Source organism: Eleutherodactylus coqui, chromosome 13 (genome assembly GCF_035609145.1).
Source record: "Eleutherodactylus coqui strain aEleCoq1 chromosome 13, aEleCoq1.hap1, whole genome shotgun sequence".
In the NCBI taxonomy this organism is placed as follows: Eukaryota; Metazoa; Chordata; class Amphibia; order Anura; family Eleutherodactylidae; genus Eleutherodactylus; species Eleutherodactylus coqui.
The window spans coordinates 36,331,170-36,356,669 of NC_089849.1; the positions used below are offsets into that span (position 1 = coordinate 36,331,170).

Below are 25,500 nucleotides of genomic sequence, written 5' to 3' on the forward strand. Positions count from 1 at the left end.
CTCCATATTTATGTTATGAGCTTGGATCTGGTGATGTGTTTATGTTATGAGCTTGGTTCAGGGCTATGTATTAATGTTATGAACTTATTTTCATGCAATATTCATGTACTAAGCTCTTTTCTGCGACTGTATTTATGTTAAATGCTTAGATCTGGAACTGTATTTATGGTACAGGCTTGGTTCTAGAGCTGTATTTATGTTATAAGCTTGGCTCTGATACCGTATGTTCTGAGCTCAGTTCTGCTGATAGATTTATGTGCTTTATTCTGATGTTATATTTATGTTCTGAACTTTCTTATGGTGCTGTATGTATGTTTTGTGCTTGGTTCTGGAGATGTATATATGTTTATGTTATGAGCTTAGTTCTGGGACTACATGTATGTTATGAGCTTCGTTCTGGGACTGTATTTATGTTATGGTTCTTTATTTATAGCACACGCTTGGTTCTGGTATTGTATTTATGTTACGAGCTTGTTCTGGTGCTGTATTTATGTTAATAAATTGGTTCCATATTTATGTAATGACCTGTATTCCAGTATTGCATTAATATATGTTTGGAGTAGTGTCGTTGTTTTATTTGATTATTAGCTTTTGGATACGGGCACATCCCATGCATACTTTATACAATCAGATAGGGAACCTTTAAAAAATGTGACTCACAACCCTGCTTATAAGGCAATTAAATGAGCAGCCCAGCCCTGTCTCATACTGCAATCAAAACTGAAACGTATATGCAGATTTCTTCCATGTGTCCTTGAAGAACTTCCCAACCTCATCTACCTGCCAGAATAGAAAGGGCCTATAAACACTATTTCTTGTTCTAGAGGTCAGAACATCTCCTTGCATTATATGAGCCTCTCAGTGGCTGCATTGCAATACCTCAATCTACCTGAAGGAGTGCTGCAGGAGAAATAAACAATCGCGGCTCAGTTCATATTCAGATTAGTGCTGACTACTGGAGATCCTAAAATATGTGTAAAATATCACAAGCACATAAAAAGCCGTTCACATTTACGTAACATTTGGAGCTTGCAAAATATATGTAGCACAAAAATAGCCGTGAAGCATATCAATTCATTTCATTTACCCAGAATTCCATACTAACACGTAGAAAAAAGGGAACCCCTTGTAGAAATTAGCCCAGGGTAAGACGCTCCCTCCTGTTATCTTACTCCTGCAGTCTAGTCCTGTATTTATTTTCCCTAGGACAAACAAGGAGACCCCCGCACAACCTTGCAACGAGCGAGCGGATCATTTCCAGTTCTCAGTAGCTCTGGTGCCAAGAGAGTAAAGGGAATTTTCATCATTGATAAAGATCTCTTCGGAACAAGCCTGGAGATATTGTGTTTTTAAGGCAAAAAAATATGTTTTTTGCTTCTAGAGAATGTAAAATTTGAATGTTTATTTTGTCAGAATAGACCGAAATTGTAGTGATGTCCCAGATCTGTGTGCATGTTAGATGTGCACTCAAGGGAGGTGATGGGAAATATCCGCTGTGGCATGTATTCTGTCAACACTAACTGCTTATTTAGGAAAAGGAGCTGTCAGAGCTATCGGAGTGAGAAGACAATGAAAAGATTACATGCGGAATCATAAACTAGGACATATCACGGATGGGCTGATGGATGGCTTATTTTTTGGCTTTGTTTTATAGCTCCAAATGACTGCTACTGTAAATCAATGTTCTCCAACGTGTGGCACTTTAGTTGCTGGTGAGCTAGAACTCCCAGTAAGCACTAGCAGCCTGCAGCTTTTACGGCTGCAGTTTTCCAATAGCTGGAGAGCCACAGGTTGGAGGCCTCTGTTGTAAGTGAAATCTCTGCAGCTCCTATAGGTAAAGGGGTTTGTTTAGAATTTGACAAAAAGGACTTTTTTCCCAAAAATCATCACCACTTTTGTCCATGGTCAATGTCTAGCATTGCAGTCCAGTCCCATTGACAAGAGTAGCGCTCTGTTTAGAAAAAAGGAAAGCTCTTTTTTGACCTAACCTAACATTGTTAAATCAACATTTAAATGTAACCCGGCACATCCCCACAGCACCTTAAACTACGTTATTATTATTAGGGGATGTGACAAGGAGCCTGTTAAGGCAGCAAAAATGCAGTCCTAAGCTCTCGCTCATGACCTGAAGGTTGCAAGTTCAATCCCCGCTTGGTTCAGGTAGTTGGCTTAAGGTTGACTCAGCCTTCCATTCTTCCGAGATCGGTAAAATGAGTACCTATCTTGGTGGGGGTAATAAATAAAAATTACCTGAAAGTGCTGCAGAATAAGTTGGCGCCATACAAATTCCAAGATTTATTTTATTTATGTATTTTTTATACTCACCAGCTCCCATTATCCAGCACTGTTACCGCTGAAGTGAACATGCGTCATGAAAATCTGACTCTTTTTAGAGTCCTGTGCGCTTCCTCTACTATGCAAGTTCATGGGAGATCGTGCGCACTGGACTCTGAAAAGTGTTGGATCGCGGGAGCAGGGGAGTATAAAAAACATACATCACCTGACTCCCTGTCATGTCCCCTAATAGCATCATAACTTAGTTCATGGTGCTGTGGAGACATGACAGGTTTCCTTTAAAGGGGTATTCCAGGACTTTACAAACTTCTAACCTTTTACCAGAGCCTGCCTCAGTGAAGCATTCAACAATGCCTTTTCTTTATCTGAAATGAGGGGCGCAAATGTGCAGTCAATATCGCGTAATTATGTAATATGCTGAGCAATTTGACGGGAAAAAGAACACATCTGGAACTCATTAGGCTAAATCATCTTTAAAACAACGGCGGGTGAGTGTCCCGCAGTCATGTGAACTGGCTCTGTGAGCGCAAAAAGCACAGTAATATTTGCAAAAGTGCACCGTTCACAGTGCAAATGGGCTGCACTTACGCAAGCATTTTTGCACATGTGCTCATGTGAAGGCATCCTTCTTCTTACGTAATGACCGTGGTCAGAGGCTCCTATATTCCAGTACTCAATATGCTGTCTCAGCCAAATGAATACTTCTTTATACTTAGAATTTACTTTATAATTTCTACTTATGGGCTGAGCGGGCAGTCAGGAACAGCCACAGACGTCACCTCAGAAGAGGGCACTGTGCATGCTCACTAACACAGCCCAGCAATGCTGCCTTCTCCCTCCGGTTGTTACTGCTCTGATGGCTGTCATGTGTCGGCAGCCCCTATGACAGCAGTAGGATGTTATCTATTCATAGATAGGAGCTCATGTTTTATTCATGGACAAAATGTATAACCCATTACTTCCAGTGTCGGACGTAGAAAAAAAATCACTCAACTATCAGTTAGTTCATAGGTATTGGCACAAAGTTAGTACTTAGGGATTGTATTATTTAACCCAGGCATATATATTCAACCCAGTAGAGTTTAAAGATGATGAGAAGAAGAATGCTCACTATAAAGTTTATATCATACATAATATTTAAAAAAATTGAGGTACATGAAAAGTGCAGGGGCTGCTATACTATCATATACAGTTCCTATAGTTTACAGTATGGATAGATGCTCCCATCTGGGGTGATATAATATCCACACATCCCTACATGTAACTGGTGTTATCTGGATTAACTATATTTGAGATTGGGGCCACTTCCTGTATATGACACTGGGGTATGCCAAGATGACTGGCTCCAGGTCAAGATCTGCCAATAGCATTTCATAATCTTCATGACCTGATCAGAGTAGCTATCATAGGTTTCTATACATCCTACAATTTTCGTGGCATGCCTCTGTTTACTATGGTTGTCAAGTAGAGTTTTTTTTTTTAAATTATTTTTGCTTTTATTAGTGCCATGCTTTTCCGAAGTATGATGCATGCCAATAACATTGCTGTTTAACATGGTAATAATAAACTCAGAAAATAAGATGTTACTGCCGACCCATAGGATAAGTATGTCATCAATGTAGCGTCCCCAGACAAGAATGTGATTGGTGTATAAATCAAAAGTATCTGAGAAGACGACAGGAGATTCTCACCCCCAAGAAATAGATTTACCTATGTAGGTGCACACGACGTCCCCATGGCTTACCCATGTGTCTGATGATAAAGAGTGTCCTCGAACAAAAAATAGTTGCATGGACAAAAGGAAAGGTGTAACGGCTCGTAAGCCCACTATGTGATCAGTGTTGCTACATAAGGTTGCAACATCTATGCTTGCTAAGAGAACACCAAGTGGAACATGTATTTCATAAATTTTTGTAATGGTGTCCTAAGTGTCACGCAGGGAGGATGAAAGAGATTCCACAAATAGTGAAAGTATATGGTCCCTGATAAATACTTGCATTTTGTGTAAGACAGTTGTTACCAAGTACTATGGGACGACCAGGTAGGTGTGACCTTTTTATACATTTTCGGAAGAGTATTGTGAGGTACTGAGGGGCGTGGTAGTGGATGGTCGCTACGTTGCCCCTAGGTTCCGTTATTATGCATAGTGAGACTGGAGGAAGTTCATGTCCCGCTGCTTGGGACATGAGAATCCAGGAGGGCAATGTAATCTCCAGCAAGTAGTTGTTGGAGGTTCTCCTTTAAAAGTTTTTGGGCCTGGATATTTGGAATGGATGTCAGGTTGGTAGTGGGGCCATCCATTCCACTTCCTCCACTCCAGGGTATGGGCGAGGTCAATCAGCACAGGTGCTGAGGCTGAGCCAGGATAGGTGTGGATAAAAATAGCAGTGTGCACTGACACAGGGGGGAATAAGATGGCTGCTGGACCCTGGCAGCCTGGGATACCTGTGAGAGCTGAAAACCCTGCTGTGTGGTGCACCTGCTGAGCATGACCTGGACAGGCAGGGACGGCCTGATATCCGTTTGTTGGACTGTTATTTTCTTGCCTGATGCTAAGGCTGTATTTGTGTTGGCTATCCTGGACTGAAATAAACGCAGGTCACGCCTGCACTTGGACTGTATCCACTGGTTTCCGTCTCTGACTGCCGCCAACCCGCACTCTACCGAGCTGTCCTCCCACAGTATAAAATACCGCAATCGTAGGGTTAGGGTCAAATATGAATTTGAATTTGTCCAGTGACAGGACTAGATTATGAACAACTTCCTGTAATATGGTATGCAACTCATAGATATTGTGCGGTCAGATTATAAATCGAGACCTCATATATAGTTCTGTCATCCAAAAGACATCTAATCATGATTTCATAGTGCAAGCGATCCATAATCGCTTCATTACCACCCTCATCTGAGGGTTTGATGATAATCTCATGATTATCCTGTAGCCGTTTAAGGGCTTGCTTTTCATTTGTTGTTCAATTAGACTCCACATATTCTTTACTAGGTTTGATTTTAGCTATATCATTACAGTAATCAGCAGTAATTACTTCTGATTCCAAGATCTATTTTCTTGGTCTTGAAGCTGTATTCCGCTCTGACCTAACAAACTAGGGGATGTTAATGTAAGCAGAGCATTGATAGTATTGGAGCCCACATTCAGAGATATGGCTGTATGTATTTTGGGGATACTTCCCACGGGGGCTGTCATTTTTACTAGTGTCGATGGAATAGACAGAATGTCCGGAAGAATCGGATTAGGAAAGTGAATATGCATTTGCTACTGTGGGGCCAATATCTGTTATATTACTAGTGGCCAATTTTGGAACACCAGATTGTGTGGGGACAGTTTTCGCGGAGTAGGGTGTCCTAGATTTTGAAGTGTATCTCTTATGTTTTATCTTTCTCCTCTTCCCTAACCGAGCAGAAGAGTTTTCATCCACCTCAGATATATCAGATTTGGATTAGTCCGTTTGTCAGGCTACCCGGGTAATACCGGTATTTCTCCTATAGATCAGGCCCGTTTCAAAATCCCTGAGATCTCTTAGATATTTATGGCGTTTCTTTTTTTTAATATCCTGTTTGAGAACCTCAATGTTTTTTTTGCAACCTATGCTCCAAAGTCACCGTAGATCAGAAATGCCTTGATTTCAGAAATGTCCTTATTTAGTTGTGCTGAACTTTTATCAAGGTAGACTTTCTCATACTGATTCCTCCACCCTTTGATGAATTCCTGGTCCTCCGTTGGGTGTAATATTTATGTGTAGGCACCTATATACCAACTTTTGCATTAAATATTTGTCAAAGCTGTCGATCTCCCACCAGGACCTGATATATTGTTTATGGATATCTATATGTCCCAGTGGGACCTGTGCATTTGAAAAGACTACCAAGGCATTTACCCCCAATTCGCCAATATTAATTCCCCTTTGGAAAGGAAACTTGCCATATCATGAGAGACCTGATAGAAGAATAGTATAATGCATATGAGGGCGATATTCAAAGAAGCTCCTCAAATAGGGAAAGAAGGTCAAATGAGGGCTATTTGTATTATCACAGAACAGAATTAAAGAGAAGACCCCTAGAGAAACAGGTCTCCAATGGGTTATACTTAACTTGCCTGCAAGGCAATAAATGCTCAGAATTGTGTCTACCCTAGCATAAAACATAAATCTTAATTGTAAATTGTATGAAATGAACTAACAGGCATACCGATGGTTAAAAGCCCAAGGATGCTGGGAATTTAAAGGTCTAACAAGTTTCATACAGGATGATTAGATTCTGAAGCAGAGGCGTAACTTAAAGCTTCTGGGCCCCAATGCAAAACCTGTAACAGGGCCCCCAACTATAATGCTTTATTCATATGACTAGGCTCCCTATATGGAAAAAAAAAGGCCTCATAAGCCCCCTAAGGCTCCTGGGCCCGGGTGCAACCGCATCCCCTGTATCCTCTACAGTTACGCCCCTGTTCTGAAGTATATTCATACGTGTGGTTAGTATCCCAGACTAGAGATGTAAGAATGCGGCTTAAGTCTGCAGCACAGGAGTCACCTAGGTAACATGAACTACAACTCTTCTGGTCTTATTCCCTGCTGTTGGGTTTTGCCTTCACCTCTGGGTGTGTTAGTTTTGTCTTTAGAATTCCCGATTTTTGTGTCTGTTTAATCCGTTCTCTAGTGCTGTCTTAACTCTCCTTGTTTTTAGTCCGCAGTAGACTGCTTCTCTCCCTAATTCCACCAAGAGTCATGTAGAGCGCTCCTCCAGGTTTATATAGTGGGATCGCCCTTTTCAAGGTGGGTGCTCTGCTTATTAGGCAGGTGCAGTCATTGTAACATTAGGGACAGGCCCTTTCCCCCCCCCTATCATCTGTTGTCCCATACGTGTAGCTTCTCTGTAGCCCTTGGTGTGCTTCACGTCCCCCTGTCTTTCCCAATCCTAGTTGTTGGTTCAGTCTCTGCCGGGTCGGATATGACAATATTCTTTTTTAAGGATTTATTTATGCTTTTAAAACAAAATACAAAACTACAGAAAAACAAACCTAAAAAAAAATAGTAAACCTTGAGGGTCAAATAAAAGAGAGGAAAGTAAACCCTCCATATACTTCCCACAGAGGCAAACAAGATAATCACAGCTTGAATATTACATATGTGCCAGTTGCCTACGTGGGATTTACAAACAGTTTGGATTTGTAAATATCGGAGAGTCAAACAGAGTATAACAAAGTATAACAAATGCTCATTCTAATGACCCTATGCAATTATAGTTGTAGAAATAAAGAAAAAAAAAAACTGTAGATAAAAAGACTCTGCAGGTCCCATTGTGACAAAAGAAAACAGAAAAGAGTGGAAAGTTTCCCACACACAAACACACACATCCACCCACACACAAACAGATACACACAATCAGTTGCACCCCCACACCCACACCCCATCAGCATCCCATACCATTGCCTTTCTAATACACAATAGGCAGCAGCTCCACATAATCAAGGTTACTATTACACATTTGTCAGGTGAGGCCAATACTAAATCAATCCTTGCTAGAGATTTATGTAAAGCGGAGTAAGGCCCAAAGTCCATGGGCAGATCTGATTTGCGATATTCGCACGGGAAGATCCGCCAATCAACCTGCCCTTGGAGAAGCATGCGCGTCCGCATATGAATTAAACCATGCAGACTTGTTCAGTGGACCTTTTCAGTGCTGTTACTGCACGAACGGCTTCCATTGACGTCAATGGAAGCTGTCCGATCTGCAGCCCATCCACAATTAAAGAGAAGGACCGCGGATTCCACAGGGAAGCAGGAGATTAAAAAACAAACTCCACTGCACCGGCCGGCGCTTCCGCACACATCCGCAATGAAGAAAATAGAAGACCCAAGCAGAAGACCTGGACGAGTAAGCAGGGTCCTCGGCCACGGGCAGGGTTGGATTCTGCTGCAGGCTCCCGCATGTGCAATCAGATCCGCCCGTGGGCATTGGGCCTAACAGGAAAACTCCCTCTCCAATGGGTGTTTCCACATCCATAAAGATTGGATGTGACAGTATAACTGTGAATGGTCCATCGGTCTAATTAGTTCAGTAACATCCTAATGCCACTTGCTGCTCTGATAAGATAGACATACGGAAAATCCACATAAACATCCTACTTGAATGTAAATATTTTAATGTCAAGAGATGCCTGAAGTGTTCAGATACACAAGTTATAATTAGTGCAGTGGTTAAACAGCTTGCTGATGGTTTCTAGGTAGCGGTACATTTAGTGTACAGGAAAAAAAAACATTCTAAAATAACTATAAAAATATAATGGAGAAGGTTTATTGCGGCTGTGGATGCATAGAATATTGTTACAGAAAATGTAACCATGGGCTATATATATGAAATGCACATGCTTTCATTCATTGTGTAAGGTAAGCATCCACCAGAAATAAACAGCAGTATCCATGGCTACAGAACTCTATATATTCTCATAAAATAATAGAAAACCTTGCAGCTCTCATCATCAGCTTACATACAGAAGTAATTCTGAACCTTGTACCAAGGTCGTCAGCATTCACAACCTATTTTAGTAGCATAATTTCCCATATGTATCACATGGCAATGGTAAAAAGGCCTTGTTTTTGTCAAAGCACCCCTAGTAACCATAGATCAAAACCGACTGTGTTCACATTGAGTTAATATTTGTGTCATATAGTCACTAAATTAGTAAGAGCCATATTTGCATTCAAATAACAGTTCTGATAAAATGTTCATGAAATAACAGCAACCAACCTCTATCCATTTAAGATACTATTTAAATAGCTAACATACAAATTTGTGCTTATGTGATAACTAGCAAAAGTACAAATTACCTTATTTACCTAAATGAAAAGTGCTGGCCACTTGGGTTCTAGCTTCTAACTTGCTGTTCACTGCCTGTGGCCATGTGAAGCCCAGCTCCAGTGAAAGAAACATTGAAACGGAACAGAGGAAGTGAATGTGGTCTCATGTTTCCAATAGAAGTCTATGGAGAGGCGACGGGAAGTGTAGAGACAGAGGGACTCATACAGACAATGCTGGACCTAATGTGAGCGTTTACTGTCTCACATCTACTGGAATCACATCTACACTGCTTAGTTCTGCTGTATAATATCCTTCATGCTGCTGTTATCTCTGTGTGTGCTACAGAAAAGTAGAGCAGAAGTGATCCTGCTCTTCTCTGTGTGCAGTATATGGGGCCATCACAGCAGCAGTCTACACCCACCTGCTCAGGAAAAACTCGGAATGACTGTAGAGCTACAGTCTGCAGAGGGGAAAACTGGTGATAAGTGCAGGATACATTCAATGGCTGGATATAGTGTTATTCTTCATATGGTATATAGGAATGGTACGATCGAAAAATTCAACTTGTCGCATGAAAAACAAGCCCTCAGACAGCTGTGTCAACAGAAGTTATGATTTTTGGAAAGTGGGGAGGAAAAAACAAAAAAAATGTTCGGGTCCTCAAGGGGTTAATATTGCTTCTATATTTATATCATACAACTATAGTCCCCATAAAACAGTAGCCATTGTTACTCCATGATGATACCAACCATAGTGTATAGCTAATGTAGCATATACCAGCCGTAATATCCATAATACATCCAATGACATGCCCATTCAAATGTGATTTCAGAGATGGATTGAGGATTACCCTGTCTGGCAGTAGACGTCTTTACTCACTGTTCCAGCTGTTATTTAGTGTTAATCGCTAGCGGTGGATTAAGATGTTCTATATTGACCCATCGTGGCCATGATGCTTTTTTTGCATTAATTTCCCGAAAGCGTAGCCAAAAACCCGGACTGAAACATGTGAATAACCCCTTGTGGTATGTTTTAAATTGGACTCAAAGATAAAGCAACCTTTATTGCTAATCCATAAAAATAAAACCTTATTTCCGTATTATTACACCCAAAAGCCATTCCAGAGGTTTGATATCTTTTAAGTAATATTTTACTGTAAAAAATAACAATACTAAAAGTTAAGAAAAAAACTTTTCTCAGTCATTACATCAAAAAATAAATAAAAAATTAGTATTAACGCATCTATAAAAGTCTAATTTATTAAAATATCACATTATTAATCCCACACAGCGAACAACATAAAAAAATACATAATTTCTGAATTACACTGACCCTGGGGAAAAAAATTGAAGAAGAAGTGATTTAAAAATCATGTCTCATCCACAATGGTATCAATAAAAACTAAAGGAAACATAAAAAGTAGTTATGGAGGTGAAAATGTGAAAGTAATTTAAAAAAAAAGTTATTGTAGTTTTTTAAGTAGTACTACATAACAAAAAACTATACAAATTTGGTATGATCTTAAGGCCCTTTTACACATAACAAGTGTGGGGTAAACGATGCCCGACACTCGTCCCCGTGTATACTCGCTCGCGTTCTGTTACACAGGAGCGAGTATCGCTGTCTCGTTCACAGCATAGCCAGTAGGGAGCTGGGGCGGCCGGGGAGCGTTCTCTCTCTCCCCGCTCGCCTCCATTCACTACTGAACGGCTGCTGTTTACATTGAACGATGTCTCATTCAGATTTTAAGCATGCTTACAACCGAACAACTGGACGACTCTCATCTAGTCATTCAGTTTCTGCATGCTCTTACACGGGACGGTAATTGTTCAAAACCCCGCGGGAGTTGCGGGGTTTGAACAATCAGAACGATAATCGTCTTGTGTAAAAGGGCCTTTAATCGTACTGACCCACAGAATAAAGACAACATGGAATTTTTGCTGCACTACGAATGTGGAAAAAGCAAAAACCCCCTAAAATGTCACAATTGCCTTTTTGCATTCTCCCCGACTTATGCATTTTTATACGTTTTCCCATACAGTGTACGGTATGTGAAATAGGAAAATACATCTTGTCCCTCAAAAACAAGCCCTCATGTCTTCAAAAAATAAGAGCTATGATTATTTTAAATTGTGGAGGAAAAAAATATTGAGAGTGCAAAAAGGGGCACAGCGGGAAGAGGTTAAAGGCTTAGGAAAACTTTTCACAGCAAGTTATTAAAGGGGTTGTCCCGCGCCGAAACGGGTTTTTTTTTTTCAATAGCCCCCCCGTTCGGCGCGAGACAAACCCGATGCAGGGGTTTAAAAAAAAAAAACCAGATAGTACTTACCCGAATCCCCGCGCTCCGGTGACTTCTTACTTACCTTGCGAAGATGGCCGCCGGGATCTTCACCCACGGTGGACCGCAGGTCTTCTCCCATGGTGCACCGTGGGCTCTGTGCGTTCCATTGCCGATTCCAGCCTCCTGATTGGCTGGAATCGGCACACGTGACGGGGCGGAGCTACGAGGAGCAGCTCTCCGGCACGAGCGGCCCCATTCAGAAGGGAGAAGACCGGACTGCGCAAGCGCGTCTAATTGGGAGATTAGACGCTGAAATTAGACGGCACCATGGAGACGGGGACGCTAGCAACGGAACAGGTAAGTGAATAACTTCTGTTTGGCTCATATTTAATGCACGATGTACATTACAAAGTGCATTAATATGGCCATACAGAAGTGTATACCCCCCACTTGCTTTCGCGGGACAACCCCTTGTGTAGGGTTCCATTTTGCTACATTTGTATCCTTATATTCTTAATAAAACAGTACAAAAAGCTCTGAAATATGGCGTAACTTTGTCTTTAACACCCTAAGATTGTCAACAACTCCCCATTGGGAGGTGAGGAGGAAAGATGAGGCTGCAGAATATATCGCGTGTTGCTTCCTGTGTTATCCGCCTGGAGAAAAATAGCGATGTCTAATAATAGACTTGTGTGCTTAATATGTTAAACTAATGAATGTCATTCATCCTTCCAGTCTGTGAAGTCTTCGCATTGTATAAAACATTATGTCCCGGTCTCAGATGCTGGAGATGCCGCATCTCATTTCTCCAGAATGAATAAGACTCCCTGCAGCCATGATATAAAGCATGGATGCTGATTGTCCTGTATGCCAAGAGTTTGCTTTATCAGTCAGAGAATACACTGTATCAAAGTGACTACATTGTTTTTAGCATCTGTTTGTAAAAACTGTCCAATTCTTAAAAGGGGTTTTCCAGGCTATTTCTATTGATGACTTATCTTCAGGATAGATCCTCAATAGCTGATTGGCTGGGATCTGCTGCTTGAGATCCCCAACAATCAGCTGATCGTCCAGCTGGTTGTCAGTTCAGTTGACCCAAACATTGTCATCAGGTACAAAGGCAGAAGTGTAATAGACGGCTTTCAATGGGAGTGGAGCCACCTCTGAGACTATGTGCTCCAACCCCAATGATGATGTCTGATCCCGCTGCACTCACAGTGGCCCAGGCGAGCAACTATTAATGATCTATTCTGAGGGCCTATGATAGGACATCAATAGTATTTTCGAGAAAAAATTTTTTAAAAGGGTTTTCTGGACTATTTCTATTGGTAAGCTATCCTCAGAATAGGTCATCAATAGCAAAACAGCTGGGGTTTGCTGTTGAACAGGTGGGTCCACCCCTCAAGACCCTGGCCAATCACCTATTTGGGCACCCGTTGTCACAGGATATGGAGTATAAGCAGATTGTCCCAATCGCTGTGTAGTTGTCAGCGCTGGTAAATATAGGTGCAGCCCTCATTAATTTTAATAGGAGCTGAGCCCCCAATTACAAATGCCTGCCACTACATAGGGGTCATAGCGATGTGTATCTGTGTGTGTTCTGTGTATTTTGCCAGTGACAACGGACACCCAAATAGCACCCAAATAGCTGATCGGTTGAGTTACCAAGTAGCGTCCCCATTCCAATCAACTGTTGATGACTTATCCTGAGGGTAGGTCATCAATAGTATTTTCCCTCTCATTTTTAGTTTTCCTCTACAACTTCAAAAAAATTATAGCTCTTATTTATTATTTTTTGAGGGGCGGGGGGCGCATTTGTTTTTACAGCACTCATGGTGCAAAAAAATTATGTGAACTTTGTTCTGTAGGTCAGTACGTCTACAGCGATACAGAATGTATTGTTTCTTTGTGTTTTATTACTTTTAAAAAGTAAAGAAAATTTTTTTTAAACAAGAATTGTTCATTTTAAAAAGTTACTTTATAACCTGACAACCCCTTTAAACTTTCTATTGGGGATTTGAACTTGTGGTCAATTCATCGCTTGTACCTTCACTTGGCTCCAAGCTGCAAAACTGGCTTATTGTCACCTGTGATTGTGTCCCGGGGGGCAGATGGAACACATAAGAGGTCCCCTCTTTGGCTGACTGTTTATATGGCATCAGCTTTGATCACGACATCTAAGTAGTTAACTGCCACAACTGGAACTAGCTAATAGCTGCCAGGTATGGCACTGATACGGCTCTTGAGCCCGCTCCATACACCCTTTGTGATCGCATGATGTATATTTACATGATGCGGTTGGGAAGAGATAAATGCAGAAAGTCCACTAGCCAGCAATATACATATATGGGACCAGTCTAGTGTTAATTACATATGGTGTGAGTACTGGCGTAATAGGGGATGCAGTTGCACCCGCGCCCAGGAGCCTTAGGGGCCCATAAGGTCTCTCTTCTCCATATAGGGATCCCAGTACTATGAATAAAGCACTATAGTTGAGGGCCCTGTTACAGGTTTTGCATTGGGGCTCAGGAGCTGCAAGTTACGTTTCTAGGTATGAGGACTCTTGAGGCAGGCTGAGCAGCGGGGGTAACCTGTCCCCCATGTTAGCTTCCCTACCACGCTGCTGGTTTAGTACCTACAGAGATGCTGACAGCACTGGTTAGGGATCTTTATATGTTGCCGAATTTCAGTTTCTGAGACTGCTTTGCCAACCATTTTACCGCCCCTACAAAGAGTTACAGTTCCGTAAAAGAGAAATGTAACTTTCTTCCTAAGATCAGTTTTTCATCTTAAATATCTGCGGTCTTGTTCAATTCTCCGCCTTAAATCCTGTTCCTACTTGTAAAAGTTCATCTAGGGATAGTTGCACTACAGCAGAAATCAAGAAGCGGCGAAAGAGACAATCCATCCGGATGTGATTGGACAGTGGCTTAGTAATAAAAAAGTTATATCAACCCTATTCTCGCCACAACATTATCTGTGCTGCAATACACTGCAGGTCATAATAACGTCGTCACCGGACATTAAAGAGACCACAGGCATTCCCAGATTCCTTCTGTGACTTTTCCGTCCGCCTTTAATGAGCTTCCCCTCTCCTCTGCACATTATGTAGGTCACTACCTATTCTCAGGAAATCCTCAGCTGATGAATCCTGGGGGGTTTCTCTTCCCGGTACTTGCCACGTTCTTTGGTGGGCCTTTTTATTTTTAGCTCATTCACAGCATCCGGGAGGGGATGAGTGTTGGTAGCGGTGGAATCGACACCCACCCTCCCACCTGAACATTGCAGATAAAACAAGCGACACAATGATCAGGACGGGCAGGCGGGTTCTTCTACAATAAAGGGAATGAATAACTAAATGTGCCATTCACTAGAACAAGAATACAGTTCTTCATGGTTGTTCCTGCACATGATGTGTGAATGGATGGGCATCATGATTTATTAAAAAGGGCTTTTGGGAGGAATACAACATAGGGGGGTCTAGTTTTTTGTTGGCAGCTGCCATGATTTATATCTGATGTACAGAGCTAAGATATTATTGATGGATGCACCAGGGACAGAATCTGTTCAGAGTAGCTTGAAAAATAGCAAATTGCTACTAGAAACTTTCTATAACTGTGAAGCTTTTTCCATGACGCATGCTGTGCTATAGACTCAGCATCTATATACAAGTACTAGCCAGGTTCTATTTGATTGTTTTCATTAAAAAATGTGAGCCTACAGGATGTTCAGTTTAGGCAGTCCCTTTTTATTAGTGAGGGAGGCCGTAGCAGGCAGGATGGTGGAGGTTCCAGGTCCGGGATGGGCACAGGGGTGGGACAGAGGCAACGTAGGCTCCTCTGGGGTGGATACCAAGTTCTCAGTGGTCAGCTCAGCCAGGCAATGAATTGAGTGCCAAACCTCTTCCTCGGGTCTTCCCCAAAGCCGGTATAGCTGGGCAACAAGCTTTTGGTAGTGGACTGGGTAGCAGGAGACTATTTGACCTGGTGTGTAAAAACATCATGAGAGTGCTGCTTATTGAACATGTTTATTTGGAAACAAATGTAACCAGTTCGAAGAAGTCACATTGAAGCGGAATGCAGGGTCCAGTACTCTAGCCCGGATACCAGATGCTAGCGTCTTTCTCCTTCGTTTATATTTCCATGCTTCAGTTGGGAGTCCCAGCTTCTGGTCCCCTTGTTGGGGCAGAACCACCTCCTAAATGGGAGCTACATGTAAGACTCGCACTTCTTGCCCTACACCTCTTTTTCTCTCTTGACCTACTGCGTACCGTGCCAACATGACTTATGGTGCTGTTAAGGCAGGTGACAGGGAGGTGGGTGAGGTATACTTTATATTCACTGCTCTCTGGATGCAGCAGTGTTCCCCTTTGAAGTCCGAGCGCCAGATGAAAATCTGACTCTTCTCAAAGTCCCGTGTGTGCTCTCCCATAGAGAGTCAGATTTTTGTCCAGTGGTCGGGCTTCAGCGACGGGCATCGCAGGAACCAGGTAATGGGTGTGTATAAAAAATACAGTACCCATCTCCCTGTAACCTGCCCTAACAGCACTATAAGTTAGTTTATGGTACTTTAGGCAGATGAAGGGTTACCTTTAAACAAAACACTGATAACTCCAAGCCTACCACTACCCCTACACTAGAAATGTTCCCCAAAAATAAGATGATCACAGGGTGTTCCATTACTGCCGCTTGGGATCCCTGCTGATCAGCTCATTGAAGTGACAGTGGCACTTTGAGAAGCGTTGTTGTCACTTCAGGCCACACCAAGCACAGCATCTTAAATTGTATTTGAAGGGGACAGAGCTGCTCTCAGTTCATGTCACCAAATAACAGCACTGTGGTCTCTTCAATCAGCTGATCGGCAGGGATCCAGAGCAGTAGATCACTGCCGATCAACTATCTTGAAGATAACTCAATAGTTTAATCATGGAAATCCCTTTAAACAATTCAAAGTCTATAGCATGTGTGACACTTCTCTCTTAGTAAAACATTACAAAGGTTAATTATAACAAAGCTGCCTGCTCAGCGTCTGAGACCCTGCTAGTAAAATTTCACTACAATGGGTGTCTCTTGTATACGTACTTCTTGCTTAGCACATGCCACAAATATTATATACATGACCCTACTGCGTAAAATATAATTCAATACTTTCAAATAGCTTTCTTCTAATGTAGGTGTATTCAAACCACCCATTCCTGGTGATATGCCCAGAGCATGTTCTTCTATAAGCTGTAGATGACAAGGGCTGTGTGACCCTCAGGTCAGGGGCACCCTGTGTAAGTCTGCACTTTCCACTACAAAGGTGCCTGTAAGCTAATTGTCTTTGCAGTACTACAAAGAGTTCTTAGAAGGTATTTATTATGATCCTGTAAGCAGAGGTGTAACTATAATGGATGCAGTCATACCCACGTCCTGAAGCCTTATGGGGCCATAAGATCACTCTGTCCCGTAGAAGGAGGTCAGTACTATAAATGTAGCATTATATTTAGAGTGACCTTTTACAGACTTTGCACTGGGGTCCAACTCTTCAAGTTACGCCTCTGCCTGTAGGATCCCTTCATATGGTCGCGCGATACGCAAAGAATAGAACCCATTGATTTAAACAGGTTCCTTGTCATTATATATTTTTTTGCATGTACATTTCACGCTTGCAGAAAAAGAACGCAGAATGCTCTATTTTTGTGAGCATTTACGCACCAAAGATCCCCATAGAAGTCTATGGTAGGTGTGCAGATGCTCACTCCATACCCTAGCAAATGTGCAATACGCTGTACAATTCTGTGGTAAAAAGAACAATCTGGAACTTATAAGGCTAAATAGCCTTTAAAATCACGATGGGGTGTGTCCCATACCCATGTGAGCTGGCCTGTAAGCACAAAAAGGACTGAAATATGTGCAAATGCACGCAAAAGCACATCATTCATGGTGCAGATGTGTTGCGCTTACATGAGTGTTTTTGCACACACGCTCGTGTGAAGGGGCCCTAACTATGGTGCCTTAGGCCACGTTCACACATAGCGGAGTTTCTGCAGAGGAAAATCTGCTGCTGATTTTGGTGTGGATCTGTGCCCAAATCCACATTTATAGGGTTTAAACACATGGGCGCATGCGCTAATACACTCGCTGCTATGGAGCGTATTAGCACATGAACTGGGGTTTTCTTCTTCTGTTTTTGGACTATACAAACTAGTGGGAAGATAAGTCCAGACCTATCTCTTTGGCACGCAGTACTAACTACGTGCGAGAAAGATAGGGCAAGTCCTATCTTTTTTCGCGTGCAGTATTAATGTGCGAGAATCCCAATAATGGAAAGAAACCCATTGAAATCAATAGTTTTGTTTCATCCTGTTATGCGGCTGTGACACGACTAAAACACACCAATGCATTTAAGCCCATAACATGTGGATTTTGTGCGGATTTCACCCCCTAAATCTGAAAAGGTGAAATGCGCACTGAAAATCCACAGCAAAATCCACACCGTAAGTCAATTAACACAGCAAACTGTTTCCTGCAACGTGTGGATAGGATTTACTTTGTTAATTACTAACAAAAATACTTGATGTTAATGCGAGCTTCCAACCAACGCATAAAATCTAACTTTTTATACTTAGGTTAAAATCTACCATAGAAAAACCAAACGAACATCTAGTACCTGTGTGTTCCTACACAAATAAAGTACGTATTCAGGTAGACACAATTTCTCATCTTACATTGGTTCCGTCTGACTTTTTCATCATAAAAGTGAGAAGTTGTTATGTGTCACAAAGACTGTTGGTAGATTTGACTTCGTTCTGATCAGACGTTTATAACCCAATGTTGTCTGGGCCACGTCCATTTAATATGAGTGCTGTTAATGCCTCCTCACAAGATTTTGTTGAAGAGGCAAACAACACATCATCCCTACGCGTTTCACTCGAGGTAAGTTCCTCAGGAGCTAAGGTAACCTCAGATGATATGATGCACCAAAGTGCAATCTTGACACCCAGTGTTGTCAAATGAAGTGTGAGGCTCTGATAAGGGCAAGAAGGAAGCTCAAGACACAAGAAGAAACAGAGTCGGGTCAGATAAACTCTACAGAGGAGGAGGGTTTATGAGCTGCCAGGTGTCGTCCCCATCTGGCAACGATGTCCTGTAAACCTCCAATTTGCAGAGTTCAATCCTCTATTACTGACCATAAGCTCAGTTTCAGTGTCAGCCTAGTCACTATAGTGATACTCAAATTGATTTAGTTCTTTTTATCTCTCTCTTTGTAAGGCCGCCTGGAGACGGCCAGGTCGGATCCGCAGCGGGATCCGACGCGTGCCCCTACAGTGACCCAACACTCGCCCGCTCTGCTCTGTGCCAGCTGCCTCCCAGCCTGCGCATGCGCAGAGCGGAGCCGGCGCGTCACTAGTGACTTTTCCGTGTGGGCCTCTGCGAGACCCGCACAGAAATAGATTTGTTTTCCATACATGTTTTCATGTGGACAAATCACGGCTGTGTGCATAGAATTGCATTATGTAATGCAAGCCTATGGCAGCAGGCACGAGTGGAAATTCTGTGTATGATCCCGCCGCGGAATTTCCTCCCATCTGTATGAGGCCTAAATTAAGTACCGAGCTTGACTACTAGTATTTTCTTCTTTTTCTCTCCCTTTTGCCCTTTCCAAATTCTCTTTCCCCTTCTCCAAATTCTGCCTCTCTCTTTCTGAATCAAGAGCGATAGCTAGTCTTGTATATTGATTATAAAGAAAGGGAGTTATGTAATGACACAAAACACCCCAGACCAACAGAGATGAAATAAAATAATAAATGGATGAAAAGCTGACTGCCCAGATGGTAGGCTGCCATCTGGGCCGTCAGCTTTTGATCCATTTATTATTAACGAGAGAAAAAGAAGAAAATACTAGGAGTCAAAGAAGAAAGCGTCCATAATTACACATGCTTTGGAACAAGCAACATTTTTATGCTCATGGATTCTGTATGAATCTGTGAAAAAACCCTCTGCGTGCCTCCACATAGAATCAGTGTGACATGGCTGCACAGTATGAGCTTATAGCATTCTACGTATGCCGTATCACGGACGTTTGCGTGGGCCCTAAGACTCCCCCGCATGAAGTATAAAGCGGATCATTTACATTTAAATCGCTCTAAAATAGCTGCAAATAGAATCTCTTTAGTGCTAAATATGGGATGTAAACTATTTATACTGCGTAAAAGGTTAATAGCTTGTAATCTCGTAAAAGTGAAGTAGACCGATATTAAAAAAATACCGCGCTGCAAGGGAGGAAATTAAAACCTAAATTGATATTTCCAGCCGCAACGGTCCCATAACACTGGTGATAACCCATTTTCACTGAAACTAAAGCCCTCTTGCAGAAATGAAATGGCTTTTATAATCCCCCCGTGCCCCCGTCCTGGAATGGCCAATCACACGGCTTCTTCTGCAGCTTCCTATAAATCACTGTGTCCCTCAACACCTTAGCACTTCAGCTGACTCATCATCTTTCAGCTTGTGCACCTGGCCTAGATATTCTCAATGAGCTGCGGATGCTTCCTCCCATTCTTCTCTCCGCAGTCTCTTTCTCTCTTTATTAACTGCATACTATCTGCAATTCTTCTTCCAAAGATGAATCGGAGGCTGAGCACTGATACAACTCACTTAGGCTTTGGAAGCCGGTCAAGCGCAAACAGGTTGTGCAACTTTTTTCTATAATCACGTAAATGAACGCTAAATGTGAGATTGGTAATATTTAGGATTGGGCTATGCGGAGATTTTTGAGCATTAGGAGATGTGTAATTGTGACTTTTGGCTATGGTGATCCATTTCAACTTGCGTTATGGCAACATAGTTTCATATGGCTAAACCCATTATGACCTTTGTGGGACTTTTGATGTTCATTAAAAGTGCCATGTAGCCTTTACTATCAACTATGTTCCCTGCCACCACCCTTAGGGCGCCTACCCACTGGCATTGCCAATTTTCGTGCGCGAAAAACGCAGCGTTTTTCGCGCCTTTTTCACGCCTTTTTCCTTAATTTCCATTGACAATCATGGGTGCATTAAGAGAAAAATAAGGAGACATATGCAACTGACAGTTCCTATGTGAAAAATTGCAACGAAACGAAAAAAAAAAAACCAAATGGACAAGAACACATTCTATGCTAATTGCTCTTCAAAAAAAGCGCAAAACGCAATTTAGCATCGCAGGAAAAAAAAATCGCCAGTGGGTAGGCACCCTAAAAGCATTAACTTGGAGAATGGACCCATTCCAGCAGGGCCAAGACGATGGGTAAACAGAGAGCCGGCCACCTAGAATGGCATGTTTTGTCAAGCTTGAGTTGGTGTATCTTCAATAGGAAAAAATATTACGTTGCACTAATAACTTTTCTGTTGTTGCATCGCTGCCTGCTGCTTATCTCCACACCCACCAGTGCCACCCACAGCACTCATCATCAGTCACCCCTATGATTTGTCAGCCAGGCGGCTGCGGTGCTCCAGTGTCCATTGTATCAGACCAAGGCAGACCCTCGGTGTAAGATAGTGGCTGGCGGTGGCACAGCGCTGTAATTATTAACAAGTGATACATTGCATACTGCTGTGCTACCAGCATACGGTCGTAGCCTGATGTACGTAGATGCGCCCACCCAGCCTTAGGGGAGATATTGCTGGGGTGTAGTCTGCAGACATCAGAAAGTGACGGAGGGAGAATGGACTGTGGATTACTGGAAGTGGATGGAACATCGCTATAGTGTTCTGGCCTGGCCAATGAGTGCTTGGCCTTTCCTCAATATTGGAAGTGCTCATTGGTCAGTGAGTGCGCCAATGAGTGCTTCTATGAGGACGAAAGTGATCATTGGTTATTATTGGTGATGCTGGCAGACCGAGCACGAAGAGAAATTTTGGCCTGAGAGGCTCCGGAGAGTCCTGGTTGCAACTTTAATATGAACAGCTAAGGTGCGGGAAAGGGGGCATGTGGGGTAACAAGTGGTGGCGCAGGGAAAGGGGGGGACATAAGGAGAGGGAAGACAAGTGGTGGCACAAAGTGAGAGATGGGCACATGGGGAGACAAACGTTGGAACAAGGGAAGAAGGGGACACAGTGGGTGACAAGTAGAGCATGGCACAGGAGAAGGAGGGCACAATTTTGGATTAAACTTCTTTCTAATATCTCTTTTATTAACGTTGCTGCCATATATTTATAGTCCCTCTTCCTATGGCGATTGCGGGATTCTTGCTGCAAAAAAAGGTCCAGCTGTGGCTGCAAGTAGCAGCCTCTGGTTCGCATGCCGACATCAGGACCTGAATGTTTCAGGTCAGGTGTTTGACTGAGCAGTCTTGCGCGGTGCGAACCACCGATTGTGGCACTGCTGCAGCATAGTAGTGTTTGACTTCTAAAAATTAACCAGCTTCTGATTCGGGTGCCCTTATCAGCACCTGACACAATCCCAATGTCAGCACCTTGACCAGAGGCTATTATGCTTCTGGCTGCTAGCTGTAGATGGACCTTTCTTGAATCACAAAGCCCGTGGTCACAGCTGGGAGGGTACAGTCACATTAAGGGGCAGTGAAGCACCCGCTGCGGTTTTTACATTGATTACGTGGCTACATCATCTTGCCGTAAACCAGCTGTTTCAACTGCAAAACTAAATGGCTGATTCTAATGGCCATGTGGCTCTGCAGGTGAAACAGCTGGTTTCTGGCAAAATCATGCTGCCACATAATTAATTTAAAAACCACAATGGCTGTATGCCAGCAGAGTTTTTAGCCCAAAAAATTGCCAGAATTGCTTTTTTTCCCTCCAAGGTACGCCGCCAGGAGACGGGCGGAAATTCCGTGGTGGGATTTCCCGCGGAATTTCCGTCCGTGGAAGCTGCCATAGGATTGCGTTAACAAACGCAATCCTAGGCAGACGGCCCCGATTTGTCCGCGCGAGAACAAATCACGGCATGCTCTATTTCTGTGCGGGGCTCGCGGACCCCCGCACAGAAATCTTACTCCCCGGCCCCGGTCTGTGCATGCGCCGGCAGCCCGTACGTCAAACAGCCAGAGCCACGGGAGCAGGTAAGTATGCGCCGCTCTCTGCAGGGTCTCGGGCCGGGTCCCGCTGCGAGAATTTTCGCAGCCGGATCTGACCCAGCCATCTGCAGGCGGCCGTAGAAATATAGAAGCAGGATCTCCTCTTTGTGTGTTCAGTGTATGTGGACATTATAGAAACTAATCTCCACCCCCAGCTCAGGGAAGACTGAGCATTAGATCTCAGCCTGCAGAGGGAAAAACTGCTACAAATCGCAGATGCAAGTCATACAATGGTTAGATATAGTGTTATCCCTCATGTACCATACACACATCAGCTTATTCTACAAAGTCAGCTGAAACAAAACAACTCTTTAAATTATATCAATTGGAACAAAAATTTTCAAAAATAGATTCGAACCAATTTCTGTTCTCACTCTGCCCAGGAGAATTATTTCAGATTTCTGTTGCTAAGCTATAGTCTAAGTATAAATTAAAGGGGTTTTCCAGGCAGCACCTGCTGTCAGTGTCGGGATACACCAGGGTCAGTGTAGTAATTGCAAGTGCATCTCCCATTGATCTCTGGCCATACACATTAGATCACTATCGATCGAATGCTGTCTGTCTTGCCTGAGTCCCCCATACAAATGTGTGGGTTTTTTAAATGTAGAGATGTGAATAAGCCAAGGCCAAACTCCGTTAGCAGGGGATTACCTGCCTTGAAATCCAAATGCCCATTCTTTATCACTCTAAACATTTGCCTTTAGAGTAGAGCCCCCCCCCCACTCCCCCGCCACCCATACATGTTAAATGATTAGTCATACCTATCACGATTGGCAGGTTCAACCAATATAAAATGGTAACTAGAAACAATATGGAAACACTTTTGTTGCTCTAACAGGGGCGATGCTTGCTCATTGAATGGGGATGGAGTACGCCAGAGATCTCTTCTGGCCACACGCTTCCATTCAGAGTAAACAGGCAGTTGTTCATAATCGACTGCCTGTTTACACGGACCGATAGTCACCTGGTTTTCAGGTAAAAACCTAGGGACTCTGACAAATGAGCCCGGTGTTTACTTGGGATGACAGTCCCCCGTAATCGACTATCGGCCTTGTAAAACTACCCTTGGGATAGCAATCTGATTTCCTTATCTCAGGTACACACATTCAATGGCTAATCCGTAAGACCTCAACTAAGCTAAGGCTAAGTTCACACTTGGTGCTCACCTAGCATTCTGGTATAAAACTACATTTTCAAATAAGTCGTTCTCTGAAGGCGGAAATGTGTTCTAATTATAAAGTAATCAAGGCTGCAATATCTTTTTTTGGAAATATACGTATTTGAACTACGTATATGAGCGATAATGAATCATCTGTGAACTAAATTGTAGGTGGAATGGATTATGTAAAATAAAACTTCTTATTACGTGAAATAACTTCTAAAATACCTTATTTGATGGAAAAGGCTCCTTAGTTACAGTTCTTCTTTGGAACGGAACATGAATCTTAGTTTCCGAAAGTCAAATATTGTGAATTCTGCTTCTTAGTACTTTTTGCTCTTTCATTGGTCCACTAATGCAGGGTTTCTCAACTCCAGTCCTCAGTGCCCTCCAACAGGTCATGTTTTCAAGATATCTTATAGAGAGAACACCTGTGGCAATGTCTGAGACACCGACAATAATTACATCACCTGTGCAACACTGAGGAAATCCTTAAAAAATGACCTGTTGGGGGGGGGGGGGGGGGGGAGGGGGGAGGACTGGAGTTGAGAAACACTGCATTAATGCAACTCCATATTTTATTTTCAACCTGCCCTTATCAACTGACCTCTATGGCTTATTACTTAAAACATGGGCGCACACGTTAGATTTGTGCGCCCGTCACATGGCATGGAGCCCGATGCATACATGCCGAGCTCACCATGCCGTCACAAATTTCCGCTCCCTCCCCATCGCAGGCTCACCTGTCCTCTCCTCCCTGCTCGTTCTTTGCAACGAGGGGGCAGGATGGGGGCAGAGCTAAGTGCAGTCCTGTCCCACCTCCTCCCATTGATGGCTAAGGACAAGGGGCGGGGAGAGGGTGGGAGCTTAGCTCCGCCCACGTCTCACCCCTTATCCACAGCCAGCAATGGGAGGAGGCGGGCCAGGCTGGCGCCCCCTCCCATTGCAGAGATCCAGCGGAGAGGAGAAGATAGGTGAGCCTGTACGGGGGAAGTTGAGCAGAGGGAGGGTGTTTAGCTGCAACGCTGCTAAACTCCCTTCCACCTGCGGCTGCTGCCATGGGCTCCCATGCAGCGGCAGACGTATTCCAGAATCCAATGCATCAGATCACAGCGTATATCAGCCGGTTGTGAAAACGGACGGCTGATATACGCTCGTGTTAAGAAGCCTTACCTGTACAGTTATACTCCATTCCAAGAAACCATTATTGAGTAGCCAAATAGAAAATAAAGTATCACGTTTACCACATCCATTATAACTAGAGATGAGCGAGCGTACTCGGAAAAGCACTACTCGCTCGAGTAATGTGCTTTATCCGAGTATCGCTGTGCTCGGGTCTGAAGATTCGGGTGCCGCTGCTGCTGACAGGTGAGTCGCAGCGGGGAGCAGGGGAGAGCGGGCGGGAGAGAGGGAGAGAAAGATCTCCCCTCCGTTCCTCCCCGCTCTCCCCTGCAGCTCCCCGCTCCGTGCCGGCACCCGAATCTTCAGGGACGAGCACAGCGATACTCGGATAAAGCAAATTACTCGAGCGAGTAGTGCTTTTCCGAGTACGCTCGCTCATCTCTAATTATAACCATGGTAACCGGTAATATGGATGACCAAAGACCTTCAGACCCTTCAGCAGAATTAGGAACAACTCTACTTTGAGTCTATTATGGCAAATATTCTGCTATTAATTTCCATAGCAGCTTACTGTTGCTCACACTGTAGTCCATTACAACATCAAAGATATACAGTATATACCTGTGTGTAAACAAGTGTGTCCAACCATGAAACAGATCTAAAGCCATTGTCAGGGTAGCGTTTCAGTACACTCCAACATGGCTTAACAAACAGTCTGATATAAAGCGCCATTCATACTACAAGGCATGCTGGTTGTGAGCAGAACTCATATACC

General features: G+C 43.2%; 1 protein-coding gene across 1 annotated transcript in view; it reads left to right on the forward strand.

Moving 5' to 3' along the window:
• KCNH4 (potassium voltage-gated channel subfamily H member 4) overlaps positions 1-25,500 on the forward strand; it is a 145,921-nt gene that overhangs the window by 56,704 nt on the left and 63,717 nt on the right. The gene's annotated exons all lie outside the window — the stretch shown is intronic.